A 16,753-nucleotide genomic window follows, 5' to 3' on the forward strand; every position below is an offset into this window, starting at 1 on the left:
AGCAGGGTGCGGGGATGCTCTGCCAACCATGGTTTTGCTCCTGCAATGACACTTTGTTTACTAAAGAGATCAGGGAACTCCGCTGTGCTGCAGAGAGTCCCCCTCGAGCAGATTTACACCTCCCTGCTGCAGCTAAATATAGTCGGGAGCACGGAGGCTTCTTGGCGCGGCTCCGCGAACGACGCCTGGGCTCGGTGTCCCGGCCAATGGACGAACGCCTGCCGGACCACCTTTTCTCCACCTCCGGGGCCCGGTTTCACACGTTCAACGGTCGGGATCCGTGTATAGTACGACCGCTGGCTTTGCTGCCACTGAGGTTCTTCCACCTGTGGTGAGCAGTAGGGCGAACGGCAGCGTCGTCTCGCCGTCCTCGTGTGTGTCTGAGCATGATGTTCTTCCAGGCAGACGGGTGTGTCGGAACGTGCGAGCGCGCTCTGGGAAAAGACCGCGTTCGGTCTGTCGGTACCTCGCGGGATTCGCGCTCCTGCAAACCTCCCATGATTCGAATCCCATCTGGAACTAAAATAACTCTTTTCAAATGGCAAAATGTAGCGGCCTTCACACCCAGCGGTGTTTACGCACGATGACAAAAGCCTCTATCCTACTCCGGGGTCGCGCTATCCCGAGGACGTGCGGGCAGACGGAACAGCGCAGAAAAGGAGCCGTTGCGCACAGCTCAACTTATGGAGAAGCACCGCGTGGCCAGTCGAGCGCAAACTGCGCCACTGAACGTGCGTTCGCTCCCGGATTTTACTAGGCAAAGGGCACAGCGCTCGGTTGCTGAGCCCCCCGATGTGATGCGCGTGTTTCCCGTGTTACCGCGGTGTTCTCCCCGCTCCGGTGTCACGCGGAAACGAACGCCCTCGCAGACTCGTTTAAAGTTAAAGGGGAGATTTTGCATAGCCTAATTGGTGCCATGTGCTGAGCTGCGATTAAAAAAGCAATCGAGTCGGAGCCTTTCTTTCCTGCCTTTGTGCCTTTGATCGTCTCCGTCCACCCGAGTATTTAAATGGAGCCAAGGGGCGCCGGGGAGACACGCAAGCGGCACGTTAATAATTTAATTCCCACATCCACAGAAGGTCAGGCTTCTTCCTCGTGGGCTGCCCCCGCCCCCGCTATGCCAGCTGTTTCCCCATTCTCTGATCCCGACCCGTTTCACCATTTCAGGACCGCGGCCGCTTTCGGCGCAACCGGCGATGCCCCGTGGCCTCGGCACTGCTCCTGTCGCACTTTTTACGTCCGAAGCGGCATAAAGCCATTTGAAAATAAGACAACAACAATTCGATGCCATAAAACTTTCCACCTCAAAGCGACCGACGTTAGTATTAATAAAATTGCATTTTCTTTGGGCCGTTGGATCTAAGTGCTTTATAATTAGGAGTTGCGAGAGGACTACGCTGGGCTTTAATAGCAATCGTCTATTTTCTTGCAGACAGCAATTCTTTCCAAAGGTGCCGTCATACATCCCTGGTCTTTTCAACACTTCTCAGCGGCTCGGTTTCGCCTCTCGAGCGCACAGCTGCGCGCAGCAGCAGGATCCCGCGCTTCTCATCATCTGTTTTGCCGACACCCGCCGACACGTCGCCGACACGACGGAGAACGCGTTTCGGGGGTTAGCTGGTGTCGCTCTTAGCAGACCGCCGCATCCCTCCTTTTAACGGCTGCAGATCTGCTGTCTTCGCATTCTAGCTCCGTCGTCGCAGATGTTCGACGCCCTTCGCGCACCCCCCCGCCGCGTCCTGCCCTCCGTCATTCCAGCTTTCCGCTCCCTCCTAATTAGAAACAACGAGCTCGCCTTTGCGAAAGCCCGGTCGAGGTCGGGCCGGGTGAGCGAGCGGGGGCGAAGGTCAGCGCTGCGCATTCCTGCGGTCTGCTTTTCCAGGCCGGTGCCCCGGGTTTCATTTCTTGCTCATTTTTTCTCGAAGACGTTTGTCTTTGTCGGTGACACGGAACACCATCAAACGTTCCTTTATTCCCCGTTCGGCACTGAATATTCGACAACGTGAGACTTGAATCACAGAGCTTTCCTTAATTTCACATTATTGCATTATGACTTCGAAAAACTTAACGTAAAATTTAAAATAGTAAAATTATTTCACATCATGACTTTAACACCGACGGTACTCGCAGACCCCTGGCGAGGCCTGCTCCTAGGCTCTTTAGTCGGGCCGGCACGGTCGGGCGGAAGTCGTGACGCGTGCCGAAGCGTCCGAAGCAGCCCGCGGATGGTGACGTACCCGCTCAGCATTCCTCTCCGCAGCCCCGCGAGTGCCCCGCCCAGGGTTTGCGTAAAAGTCACCTTCCTCATGGAACGCGCTGAACAAGCACCCCGCTTCGTGGTGGCGATGCCTCGCCAATGTAATCACGGTCCCGCTGCGTCTCCAGAAACCCCCACCCCCACCCCCACCCGGTGTGTCTAACTGTCTGATAAGTACACAGCTCTCCATCTATCCAAACAGCCATTTGTTTGTTTACTAGTTTATTTGTTTGTTTCTTGAAAGCCTTTTAGATCAGGGTTCTCAGTGTCCTTAGTAGATATAAATATGTTGCATAAAAGCTGCATTCAATAACTGAATAAATAAATAAACAAACACTCAATAGTGAAACGCAAATAACGGCGGTCAATTCTGCTGAGCTGAAAACAGAAAAATAGATGAGTGGCACTTTTTTTGACCCCTGAGCAGGAGCAGGAAGACAAAGTATAGGCAGGGACCCCCTCAAAAGGTTTTACTTTGGTGGGGGGGGGGCAGGAGCGTTAGGTGAGAAAAAACACCGAAGCGCTCGAACCTTCCCGAGGATGTGACTTGTGGGGGGCATGGTGGAGTTAGGTGATGTAAAAAGATGTAAAAAAAAAAAAACCCCTTTTCTTTATTGTCTTTTGTTTTCAACTAGCGCAGTGACCCCAGAAGTTATACTCATATATATTTTCCCTGTTGCCCAGTAGCCAGACTTTCATGTGGGAAACCACCACCTTCACTCCGCAGCGGTCGGCAGCGCAGCCGCAGCAGCTTGTCTCTCGCGCCCCTTTATCTGGTCTTCCGACCACAGGCGTGCGGCGAACTTCGGCTTCACCGTGAGCCGTGGATAATCCAGGGTATCGCCCTCAAACTTTTCCTTCTTCCTGCAAACTTTCTGCTGGCTGCTTTCCACACCTGGAGGAAGACTTCAGTGGGCTGCGATGCCATTAGGGGCATTACCACGTAATTAAACTTTTATGTTTTTTGCCATGGTGTGATAGATGTTAACTTCAGTCATTTAAAATGAACACTTTCCTTTTTATGAGAAAACATAATGGTTTTATGGAGATGCTCTAATTAAATTATAAATCTTAAATCAAAGGTGAGAGTGAAGCTCATTGTAATGGTTCAAGACCTTTATATACATGGAGTCCATCAAAATGCAACTAAGTCCCAATAAAGGCATTGTGCCTACTTCACTTTTATGCTTTCTTCTTAAAAACACAAATTAAAAATATAAATCATATAAATAGCTTTGGTGTTGAAAAGGCGGTAGGTATACTTGAACATATATTATAGGTGAGCTCATGTACGATGCAAAAATCTACCTCCGTGCACAGTTTCAAACATCGTTTCCCATGTCAAAATGGAACGCTAAACATGGTAATCCACTCCGAGTTATACCAGGACTTCAGCCTGACAAACATGCTGGAACATAGTACGGTGCCTGCGTGCCCATCTTTTTCTTCTCTTCATGGGCTAAGGGTCACAACCTCCAGCTTCGGGGTATTTTAGCTACTAGGGTTCCCTTAGTATAACCACCTGGGTAAGGAACCATCGGTGCAAACCCAGTGGTTCCAAACTCTTTCCTCACCGGCCAAGTGGGCTGTAGGGAAATATGCTTATGAAGCATTATTTCGCCCACACTAAACTGAGTGCTGCATTGTGCCATCAGTCTCTCTGACAGTTTCCGTGTGTGTGGCCAGTCCGTGAGTGATGCTCCGCTGCTTTCGTAGCCTTTCCAATTACTTCAGAGGCAATGCGTGTGTCTCTGCGGCCGCCCTTCGAAGGAAAAGTCGCAGGAACGGCGGTCCGATGCGACTTTTCCCTGTTCGGGAGTCACGGATGTGAGCGGCAGAGCGACGGCAGCTATTGCGGACAAGCGCTTGTACACTCACGCATGTTTTCGAGCTAATGAGGAGAGGAACACTCACACTTAAACGCTCGCTGCAGCTACCGAGGAGCGGCACGCTCACGATTTTGTTTTACTTCCAGCTAACGAGGAACGGAACGCTTCCTCTCGTTTGTTATTTCCAGCTGGCGATCCGAGATGCTCGCGCAATCGTGCGCCATTCCCAGTTAGCGCTAACAGAAGGCCGAACGCTCAGGCATTGCTTACGAGGGCGCGTGCTCCGTACCGCGGTTTGCCCGCCTCTTCCGTGCCGCCCCACACGGCAGTAACTTCGTATTCGCAGCCACCTGTCAAAATCAAAACACCCCAGTCAATCAAGAGGCCTAAAACCGCACGTGGAAAACAGCAGGAAAACGGAGGGATTTGCATACCAGACAGTGCTCGGCGGAAGGAAGCGGGGAGCGTTTCGGAGGAGATATGTAAATCACGTAACTTGGAGAGACCTCGCGGTATTGCGGTGCTGTTTCCCTGTCTCATTACACCGTACCGTTATCTAAACTGATAGCTATCAGCGGTAGAGAGCTGGCAAATGATAGCGTGCCTTTGTCGGTTATGGGCACATTATTTATTTGTTTTTTTGCAGAAATGATTTTGTGTCACAGACGATACGCTGGAGAAGAGCCACTGTCACTGTGTTGGCTTGCAGGCAATCTCCATTAGTTACACGTGCGTGATGAGCGGGAAACAAAGCGGAGGTAATTCTTTCATCTCGCGATTTACACGACGCGCGCATTTTAACCACTCCATTTGGGTGGGGGGGCGGGGGTATTTGTCCTGTCTTTGCCCTTCGGCCTCTTGCGGCATTACGGGAAGCCAACAAGGACAGGACTGGGGGACATCTCACATTGCATATTCACTGCCTTTTCCAGCCGTTTCTTTAAAGTTTACCCACAATGCATCGGTAGCACAGCACAAGCATCTTAGAGAGCGAGAGAGAGTTCATCATCATGTCACACGAGGATTAAATTGATCTCTCTCAGATATGGCGTAACCTTGCCTTTTTTGCGCTCAACTTTAAGTGCCAGACGATATGTAAGTGATGTCAGCGAGGGAACACCGTAGGGCAAAACGCCTTTGCGCTTGTGGCTGTGACCTCCGAGACAGCCACGCGACCGCGACTTTGTCACGTGGCTGGATGAACCACCCGTGGCCGTCCAAATTGGTATGCTGATGCACGGGATGTTTGTTTTGCCGGAGCCGGAAGGGAGCGGGAAAGGAGCGGTTCCCCAGCGGAGGGGTGAAGATGAACGCTCATAGATTGCACCTCGTTCTCCCGCCGCTTCGTGAATGTAAATGGCTCCTTGCTCCGGCTCCTCTCGGGCGCATTCAGTCAATGCCAGGTGACATCGAGATAAAAGTCACGTCTGGCATTGAGGCTGGGGGATGTGCCGCGCCGCTCTCGTGTAGCCGTGCGAATTGTGTGGCGAAACCTCCCTTGTGGCAAACAGGTTATTCGCGACTGAGATGACGGTCATTATCATACATTATCATTGTGAAAAAGAGCCCTGCCCTGGGAGTAATTAGCAATTAGAGAGTCTTACACCAGGTAGCCACTGACCAGCATGACGCACCTGTCCCGACCGTGGCATTAACTGAAATTCAGCTGTTTTGACACGGTCAGCTCATGCGCTTTCACGGTCGTCGATTGCCGCAGGCGTCTGAATACTGTGCTGTCCTCAGGTCCTTCGCATATTTGCATTTATTAATTAAGTTGTGCTTTTATCCAAAGCAGCTTGTTATGTCACTTTCAGTGATTTGCCCATTTATACCCGGGGCCATTTTTACCGTATCAGTTCAGGGTAAGGGGGGCGTGGTGACGCGGCGGATTCAGCTGGTGCCCGCTGTGGGGTGGGTCTGGGGTTCGAGCCCTGCTTGGGGTGCCTTGTGATGGACTGGTGTCCCGTCTCTTGAGGCCCTGGAGTCTCTGGAGTCCCTTCGGCCTTATGCTCTGTGTTGCCGGGTGAGGCTCTGGCTGGCTGCAACCCCCACTTGGGACAAACTGTTGTTGATGATAGACGAAGTGCAGAGTGAGTCCCTAATCATAGGTAGTGCAGCAGCGGTGGCGACTCAACCCTGCACCTACAGCACCGTGGCTGACGACCAGCAAGAAGTCCAAACACATTCAAACATTGCTGCAGTCTGCGCTAGCTGAAGCCGCAGCCCCGTGTCCTTGATCGACAGCCAAGCGCAAGTAGGGGCCCATTAACGGAGAAACCCACATATTACCCGAATGTAGACTCTTTAATGGAGGAGGATTTGGACCCAAAGGAGAGGCTGTCTGCTTTATGTCTGAGCCTGAATGAGTGTTTTCCGTTCCTGTTCGGATGCCTTTTCCCCAAAAGGACCATCCCTCGGTTCTTTTGATCGCCGACAGCGCCATTTGTTTTCTGCTTAGTGTTTGTTTACTGGTCATTTTCATATCATTATGGGAAATAAGAGGAATAAAATCCGTACGTCTCGCCATCTGTGCTTTGTGGCCGCTCCCTCTCTGAAACAGACACACCTGCTTGTGTCACAATCCCACAGTTGTTTGTCTGGGAAGCTGATGCCAGGGTGTGACTGACAGTCACTCTCAGGTTGACCCATAATGCTTTTAAAGAAGATTCAGAAGAGTGTTGACTTTGCCTGATGGGATTCCTGCAAGGTGACCTTGGGCTAATTGGTCTGTGTCAGTGGAGGTCAGCAGCCGCTCTCCTGGACACGTGACCAAGGTGGAATTTGCAGCTTGGCAAACCTCCGACATCTTACGCTGCTCTCCCAGGCCTGTTGAACACGCTCACGCCGCCTTCTGGCTGCTTTTTCACCTAAAGCACTGATTCATATTCACACTGGTAGCTCTGCAATTCATAAAAATGTCAATTTCCTCTTTGTTGTCATCTGACTTCAAAGTGCGCTGATGCCCCTTATGAATAGCAGAAATAGCTTGTTTTTCAGTTGGCTGAGATATCGATTCCTGGGTTTGGGTCTTCTCTCGAAGCAGATTAGCCTAAACGCTTCTGTTCACTGCATCTGTTGTCTGCTATTCCCGGTGATTGAATTCCAATAGGCTGCGGTACGGATCGTTCTAGAACAACACGCAGACAGGCAGAGTTCGCAGTCGGCTCTCTGCTGAGGAGTCCAGTGTCCTGACACCTGGGAGACGCATGATCAGGTTTGTCTTGTTGTTGGGAGTCTAGCCTCCTGGTGTACAGCAGAAGCATAAAAAGGCATGAAAGGACTGCTGCAGTCAGCTCCAGGGTCCCGACAGGACCGTGTTCTACAGGTCGACACTACGTCAAAGAGGCTCATTTCCTGCTATTCATCAAGTTTGTATTTGTACAGTGAACTCTATAAGAAGGCTAACCTTCTGGTGCCCAAAAAGACCTGAGAAGAGCATTCTCATGGTCAACTCTTTGTTGAAGGGCTAATCTCAGGATAACCAACAAGACCTCGCTATCATGGTCAACTCTTTGTTGAAGGGGCTAACCTTGCAGTAACCAGCATAACTCGTCTACTCGTGGTCGGCCCCCCTGGGCCTCTTCTTGTACATGGCAAAGTGCCAAGTCTTGGTCCTAAGACCGGGTTCCCTCACGGAAGCTGCCTGCTAAGCCTTATCGCTCCATTAACATTTCCTCTGTTTAATTTGTGTGTTCCCTCACTTGTGTCCGTATGTGTTTATGCATTATTCAAAGCCGCCCTCACTCAGACCGCCCCCACCTCCCCATCGCGGTTCACGCTCTAATGAAGTGCATTGGTGGCTCAATATAAATCTTCATTTTCCCATCGCCAGTAACCAGCACAAAAGCCTGCAAATTAAAAATGCATTACATTACTGTATCCTTTTTTTCAGTTTTGTTCAAAAGGCACAAGAGCCCGAAAGGTCAGAATTCAATTACGGCACCGTGAGCGGGAGAGGAAAATCCAAGGAGAGCGAACGAGCGCATTGTTTGTATATAAACACACCGTCACACATACACACGCTGACATCCGACATACACACTGACATCTCACACAAGCTCACACTCACCCACACACACACCGGCGCTCCTTGGCATCCCCTCCGCGTGCCTGAAGTCTGCTCTATTTACAGCTCAGACTGTCAGACTCCAGCAGTCGCCTCTGCCTGGGGATGGCGGCGCTTGAAACCCGATCTGCGCTACCGCCGAGTGCCACTAAATCAGGCTTGTGTCAGGGGATCCTTCAAGGAGCTGTCATTCGCACAGCAGGCGCGGCCAGCAGGGGGCGCACTGGTTAGAGAGATGGAGGGAACTGAGGCACAGCGGTGGAACCCGAGCTTACGGAGAAAAAAGAGCCAGATGTACGAATCGGCAGAAGGGCTTTGAATGAAAGTGTCTGTTAACTTAATATTGTAGTAACATCAGAGCCGCATCGGGGGCCGTAATCTGGGACGGCAGAGGAGAAGGTACGCGGGAACCTCGGCTTAGCAGACGTCCTCCGAGAGTTCATCTGACTGTAATGACTGTGGGCGGCGGGGCGGCGGCAGGCGGCGCGTTAGCCACTGAAGGCCGCTTTGTTCGCCTCTGCGTCCGAGAGCGACGACTGACGACCGTCCTGTGAAAGTCATTACTCGGGAATCCGCTCTGGAATCTCGAGGGTGCCGGCTATTTTTACCCTTTCTGGTATTTTGCTGCTCCGCGACCCGGAGAGTTTCACATTTAACGGGGCGTGGAAAAATATGTTAGAAAGTGTCCGAGAAGCTCTAAGGAGTAAGGAGGAACTTTTCTCGGTTAAGATGGAAGCGCATAATATTTGTAAATGTTCCTTTGTTCGAGCCCTACCTCAACCCTCAGACGTCACCATCGATGTTACTGTGATGAATTTTTAAAACAATCAAGCGTCTGACCTCCTTGATGGTCTGCAGTCTGCCTTCTCCTCAACCAACATTAAGCTGAGTTGACGATGACTCAAACTCAAACTCACGTGGTCTACAGACAAACTTCAACAAAGCTGACCTTGTATCTCATGGATTTTACCTGCTGGAGAGCACCTTCTAGGTCATTTCCATGCAGCTAACCTGATGATCATGTCTCATGCTCGCTGAGGACCTCTGAGAAGACAGATGCATAAATGAAGTGATAGGAGAGGTTTTGGGTAGAGCTACCAGTTATTGGATTTCTCCACGATGACCCCCAGTCCCATGTCTCCCGATCCTCTTCTGAGATGCAGACTTTTGCAGTGAGTTGTTTCAACACCACTATGTGCTTTGTTGCCTCGACAACAGAGTCATCAGGCTGGATTTGTGCACTGTTGGGGAGTTATTAATAATCTACCAGCAGGGCAGATGAAATAGTTTCATGGGCCTGACTGTTATTACCTGGAGAGCGTATGTTCCTCCTGCCTGTGTGGAGAGGACTCACACAGAGGAGCACTTAGAGGTCAACAACCATGGCTGGAAGGTTACAAAATCAGGCTGGCGACCAGATGGTGGTTTTTGACCCTTCACCCTCCTCCAAGTTTTCTGTCCACTGTCCTCCACCGTCCATCATTTTCTCCATCCTTGATCCTCCATCCTCCATTGCCAGTCCACCACCCTGTTCTCCAGCATCAGTGTTCCATCCTCTGTTCTCCATCCTTCACCTTGTGGTCCATCCTCTGTGCTCCGCTTTGCCCCCCAAAACTCAACCCCAAAAGTTTGTAATTAATCCGAAGCCTAGAAATTATTGACCGCATGTTGGAATACAAATGATAGAGCTTTTTCGCTCGAATATCAGTATTTTTTGTTTTGAATGCATGGCTGTGTGAGCATGTTCAATATCTAGAGGACTGATCTTACTGGGAGGTTCTCGCTTCTCATGAGAGAAGGTGTTTGGAAAAGGGCTTTTAAAGGCTCATTTTGAGTGACTCGAGAGAACACGGTTACAGACACATTTTCTGCACCTGACTCCCTCGCGCTGCCTTGTTTATTTCAGGATATTGTGTCATTAAGCGTTCTGTCACTTATTATTGTGTTTCTGCTCTGCACACTGTATGGAATGAAATCATGCTGCATGTGTTTTGCTTTCATTGTTTTATTGTAACCACAAAAAGATGACTGCAGATCATCGAGCTCTAAGTGTTGACCAGACACAATGTTCACTAGATGTCTGACTTCAGTCTGAGACTGATGACCAATAACTGCTGGTTTAACTCTAGTTGTCCACTGTATTGGGACAAATATAATATAATATAATATAATACAATATACACAGGGGGGCGCAGTGGCACCCCAAACGGGACTCGAACCCCAGACCTACCGGAGAGCAAAACCCAGTCCAACCCACTGCAACCCCCCCAATATAATTTAATATAATATAATATAATATAATATACTAGGGGACACCTGGTAGCGTAGTAGTTAGAGCTGTTGCCTCTGGATCCAACGGTTGTAGGTTTAATCTACACCTCTGGCTGTAGTAACCCTGAGCAAGGTACTTACCCTAAAATTGCTCCAGTAAAATTACTCAGCTGTACAAATGGGTAAATAATTGTGAGTAGAGTAACATCCTAAGTCCCTTTGGAGAAAAGCATCAGTTAAATGAATAAAGGTAATATAAACTCCCTGTGCCACTGGCTGCATCAGCAGGTCTGAAACTGAAGTTGCTTTTATCACTACTTCTATGGGAAGAAAATACATATTTCAGAAGGTCTGAAATATAAATATTTGGAAATGACTTAGAAAACATAGTGTATATCAAAATAGTTCTGTGCAGACATGTAAGAGCAGGCTTTGCAGAGTACTGCGACAGTGCCAAATGCAGTGATTTCCTGGGTAACGTCCGGGTTGGGGACTCGAACCGTTGCTGCTGACCGAGGCCCAATGACCGCTACCCTTTTAGTTGCACGGTTCAGAAATGGCAATATATAGCCACGTTCACGTGCGTCTCCTGGAACAGGTTTAAAAAAGGAATTGAAAAAATGGAAAATATTTGCAGCACACAGGGGTGTGACCACACCCCCTTCTGTACTGCCACATAGTGTATTTTTCCAGAACAGAAAACCACAAGGAGAGGATGACAATTAAACAAGAAATGAGAATTAATTTGAAAAGTTTGTAGGTAAGTGATGTTATAAGGGTGTAAGGGGGGCTGTGTGTCGGCATAGCAGTTGGAGAAGGCTTCTAGTTCCTCCTAAAGGACTCTACTTTCACCCTATTCCCTGAAGGGCATCACAGGAGCGTGGAGCACAACCTGTACTGGCACAGTGCAGAAAACCGGGGTCGCGGTGATATCCAGGGACTCTACTTTTAGCTCCGAAGGCCTTTCAAAAAGGATGTGGAAAATAGATGCGAAATTAAACAGCGCATGCAAATTATGACTAAGACTGATTTGGATCAAAAGGGGAGAAGACGCGAGGGGAAGTTTTGAAAGTGGTGAACAGCTGGAGTTCTGAAAACACCCAAACAGACGGGCTGCGGAGCTGAGAACAAACTGCCAGCCAGAGCGGAACGGTGCGGACTGCGGGACAGGAAGGTCACTGCCAAACAGGTACTCTGTCCACGAATGCGTCTCTTTTACAGCACCCATGAGGTACGTTACAGGAAACCGAGAGACACCAGGGACGGGAAACAGGAGCAACTGGACCAGCAGAACCCTCAGCTCTTATTTATGGTGGAGCAGGAAAGAGGAATGTTCGTCTTGAAGGAAGAGGTTTTTATCCAATAGAACCGGAACAACATGGTACCAGGGATGCTGCGAGAACTTCTGTCTAATAGAGAAACTCAATACTCAGAACTTTTTGGCACATTTTTATAATTTGTATAAATAAAATTAAAGTAGTAGTAAATGGTTATTAAATTACCATTACTACTTCCATTATCATTACAAGTGCCACTGTCACTGCCGTTACTGTTACATTTACTACTACCATTACCACTACTATTCCCATTACTACTGCAATTACCATTACGATTACCATTAGTACTCCCATTACCATTACAATTATCATTAGTACTTCCATTACTACTGCCATTACCATTACCATTGCTACTACAATGATAGTAGTGGTAGTAATGGTAATGGTTTTTGTACCATGTTTTTCAGTACCACTGTTATCACAGTTACAATTACTACTACCATTACATTACCATTACCACTGCCATTACCGTCACCATTATAACTTAAATTATCATTGTCATTACCATTATTTCCACCTCTACCACTGCCATTAATTCTACAGTTACCGCTTACATTACCATTACCATTACCATTACAGTTGTATTACCTTTATATCTACCATTACCACTATCACTCTGATTACAATAAAGCATATCTGACCATATGCTGGTTTCTCTCTTCTCCCCAGATGAAAGAGCCTCAGTGGCAGCTTCCTTGGGCTGTTGGAGTTAAAAGGCAACGGTCCACACAGGCTTGTCGAAAGCAACTGGAATAACTGGACATGGCAAAGTGAGGGGACTTTTCTTAAAAGTGTGTCTCATATTTTAAATCTCAACGTTAGTCTCACATGCTGTCAACTGCAGAAATAAATCTTAAATGAGCCACGATTTATTCATGTTTGTTAGGTTCCCAGGGAAAATCCTTACCACATCGTCCAACAGGAAAGCCTTTAAAATAACACTCTCTTCCATATTTCATGCTGTCATAAGTAATTTATGCCGTCCATACAGGGGAGCGGCGCGCTGGAGACATCTCGATCTGTCGTCATGCCAGCTGTAGGGCCACAAACTACAAATCAGATCAGCTGTAGACCAAAGAGGTTGGTGGGTGGGATGAGGCTTGGGGGTGGGGGTGGGGCAGGGGGCGTTCATGTTCCACTGGAAAAGGAGAAGAATGTGCAGAAGAAAAACAGATTAGACAGCTGGACCATGACATGGCACTTCACAGAAGGAGACCTTTCAATGTTGAACCAAGTTTAGTTGCACCCTCATTCCAGAGATGGATAGATGGATGGATGGATGGATGGATGGATGGATGGATGGATGGATGAATGAATGAATGAATCCACATGGTGTTCACATCGTTGACTCATTATCATATCATTTCTAACAATGCTAACATGCGGCAAGGAATTACAGTATCAATGTGTTTCAGACCACTTCTTGAACTCCCTGAGTTCCCGCTAAAAAATTACTTTTTTATATATAGATTTTTTTTTTGTTTTGACAAATTATTGTTCTCTGAGTTTACATGCTTGCTAAGTTGTATGTGGCAGCGCAGCTGGCATTGTTAGGTTTCCAGGACGCCATGGCACTGTAAACACGCAATCCTCCCAATGAAGATCATTTATTTAATAGACACTTATCATCTGAGGTTGGATCGGCTTCTTCAGTGGGGGCAGAAGGAGCTCATTTCCCATTATGCAACAGCGGCAGCAGCAGTGTGGCGGTCGACCAGGGTTTAAACGCTGCAGTGAGCGGGGATTTATCATTGAGGCCTTTGCCAACTGCAGACGGCCCAGAAACAAAAAGAGGCCTCCAAATGGCACAAATGTAACTTCTGTTATCTGTTCAATTCCGAAACTAGAACCAAACTTTCCAAGATGGCCTGACGGTGCACTTCTACCACAATGAACTGATCCCATATTGGGTGTGGTGAGATGGGCGATGCGGTGGCACAGAGGATATGGGTTCGATTCCTACTCAGTCTGTGTGGCGTTTGCATGTTCTCTCCGTGTCTGCTCTGGTTTCCTCCCACAGTCCAAAGACAGATTGACAGAGAGAGTGTGTTGCACTGATGCATGGATGAGTGACCCAGTGTAAGTAGTGTATCGAGCGGGTTAAGTAACCTCGGTGGATAAGGTGTGTGGGCTGATAACACTGCATAGAGTTCATTGGAAGTCGCTTTGGAGAAAAGCATTCGATAGATAAATACATGTAATGTGGCAACCTGGGTAGATGGACAGTTCATGACACGTAACCCTGAGTGGTCGTTCAGCAAGTATCAGCAAACTTTCACAAAGAAAGATTTCATAGGAAAGCCGACAAACAATTAGCTGCGGCTTGTCAGTAAATTCATATGCGTGAAGGCATTATTTACATAGACAAGTGGCACATCAAATAAATTAACCTAAGCAGTTATTGTTTTTTCAACTACTCTCTTTCAAATAAACAAATACCTCCGGCAATGGGGGAACAAAATCTCATCTTGCGTCCAAATTCGATGTGCATAATTTATCTGTCAAGTTTGCGCCACCAAATGTGTGCCTTGTGTTCGTGTTGGACGGAGCTCAAGATCCGTCTCATCTAACAATTAAAGTGATTAGTCAGTGATAAAGGCGACAGTCGGATGTCCCTCTGGAATGTAACCAACACATATAAAGTCACAGAATCACATTGTTGCTCAGGCTGCTCTGCTGAGATACAAAGAAGAACTTGTGTTTATGTACGAATTAAGGAAGACTGAGGGTTTGTCTGAGACAATACCGGAGTAAATATACAAAGGTGCACAGCATGTCGCCGAGTGCTTACGTGCTCATCTTCAGGTCTTGGTATTTTTCTCCAGGTTTTATTAAAAAGCCAATACCTCCTTCTAAGTGTGTTACCGTGGAAAGAAGAAGATCAGTAAGCAAAAATGATGTGCAATAAATCTACAGGGATCTTTCTCTCTTATGGTGAAGTCATGTGCTTTTTTTTTGGACTGCAAGATTTCCAGAAAACACAACCGTGGAACAAAATGGGGAGATGGACAGAAGGTGGAGGAGATGTTCTCCACATTTTCAGAAGAGTGCTATTTTCCGACTCTTTTTTCCAGTCCTCTTTCTGACCTTTGCTCCCACCGCTAGACCATTTATATCAATATTGAATATTAGTCTACTTTTCTGAAGGCTCAGTATTTTCCACCTCTCCAGTTTCAAAAACCGCTTGTTGTGAGCAGGGTTGCAGTGAACCGGAGCCTATCCCGGAATCATTGGGCGCGGATCTAAGTTGGGGTGCACCCTGGATGAACATCAGTCCACTGCAAGGTTGCTACACAGACAATTTTCCGTCATCCATTCATCTGAACTGTATGTCTTTGGACTGTGGGAGGAAACAGGAGCACCCAGGGGGAACTCACGCAGACATGGGGAGAACAGTCAAACTCCTGCTCTTATTTGCCTGAAAACTCAATTCCAAGTTACTTCCCACAAGAGCGGTGATTATGTTTTGGATCCGACCTGCACTTCCCCAAAAGCCAATATCCTCCGTCTTTGGTGAGATGAAGTCAGATGAATTTCAGCCCAAAGAGCGTACACAAAACAAACAAAAACTAGAAAGAGAAAAACAAATTAAATTCAGGACGTGCCGAAGCGCGAGCGGTTAAAGGCAGACGAGTTTCCGGGAAATCTCGGGCTCTCTTTCCGCCGCACCGCCACAGGCCGTCTTCTTTCTCATAAGGAATGCTGCTTCAGCAAACCTGAGCGTCCAGGTCCTGCAGGAGCTGTTTGAAGTACAAACAGTGGACACCACAGAGAGCACCGCGGTTCACACATCACTAATCCTGCAGTCTGATATCTTTAGGGTGTGTGTGCGCAACAGGTAGGCACTGGGTCACACCTCTGGGGCACTTTGATGTGCTTTATTGTCATTTTAAACTGTTTCCTAATAAATCTGCTCCACTCCAGCATCGCTGCACTGTTATGAAATGAATAGAGCTTTGCTGTATATATTTACCACATAGATAGAGTAAATGTTAGGGTTAAACATGGATGTGTGTAATTGACTGATATTGAGCACAATTTAAATCAGACCAGCCTTACACTAACGAAATGAGACCGCTGGAGCCAAGTTCGGTGTCTCATTGTTCTTCCGGAGCTGGTTGTGCCTTCAAGGCCTTCGCGCAGACGCCGCTCTCCCTCCCGGCACAGTATTAAAATAACAAAGGCAGACGCGTTACACAGTTCACAGACTTTCCACATGACTGACTCTCTAATAAACACTGGAAAAACACGGAGAGAAATGCGTCGGCTCTGCTGTGCAAGTCGACGGTGTAAATGTTTGTCGCCGGCGGGACTTCTTTGGTAAGCAATGTGTTGTGTTGCTGTTAAAAATGTGTCAGTCGTGTCACCCCAGTCGTGCTGACGTGCACTTTCCAGAGGTCTGTTCTTGCATGCCTGGTGGCGTTAAACCTCCCTTGTGCCTCACGGGGCGCCGGCGATCACCGCGGGCTCATCGGCCCAGTTCGACATGAGGGGAGCAACCTTCCTAATTTTACATAAATAAAAAAATACACAACTCCACAGGGCAGATCAATTTCCATGCCAAAGAGAAGAAAATCGAAATTAAAGCAGTACAAAGAAAAGGACAGCTGGTAGCGTAGTGGTTACAGGTGGTGCCTTTGATTCCAGAAGTTGTAGTTATGAAGCCCACCTCCAGCTATAAGAACCTCGCGCAAGGTAGTTACCCTGAAATTGATCCAGTAAAAATAGCCAGCTGTATAAATGGGTAAACAATTGTAAGTTGCTTTGGAGGAAAGTGTCAGCTAAACGAATAAATGTAAGAAGGTATCTCTCTAGACTCAAAGCCTGGAAATCAGATTAAAAGTGTGAGTAGGTGTACTGATAATTCAAAATTGTGTGTTTATTTGTGCAAAATTACTTGTGGATGAAGCAGAACCCAAGTTGGGATCCGTTTGTACCGAAGAGAGTGCAGTCTGATCCGTTGATGTTCTCCATATAAAGGCTTCTCTTGCTG

General features: G+C 47.9%; 1 long non-coding RNA gene across 1 annotated transcript; it reads left to right on the forward strand.

Moving 5' to 3' along the window:
- The first annotated feature begins 219 nt into the window (after window positions 1-219).
- LOC108924437 (uncharacterized) lies at window positions 220-12,716 on the forward strand. The gene is made up of 3 exons (XR_001965293.1): window positions 220-331; window positions 11,466-11,612; window positions 12,430-12,716. It is a non-coding gene; the product is annotated as an uncharacterized LOC108924437 (long non-coding RNA).
- Window positions 12,717-16,753: the final 4,037 nt, after the last annotated feature.

This window comes from Scleropages formosus, chromosome 16 (assembly GCF_900964775.1).
Source record: "Scleropages formosus chromosome 16, fSclFor1.1, whole genome shotgun sequence".
NCBI classification, from domain to species: Eukaryota; Metazoa; Chordata; class Actinopteri; order Osteoglossiformes; family Osteoglossidae; genus Scleropages; species Scleropages formosus.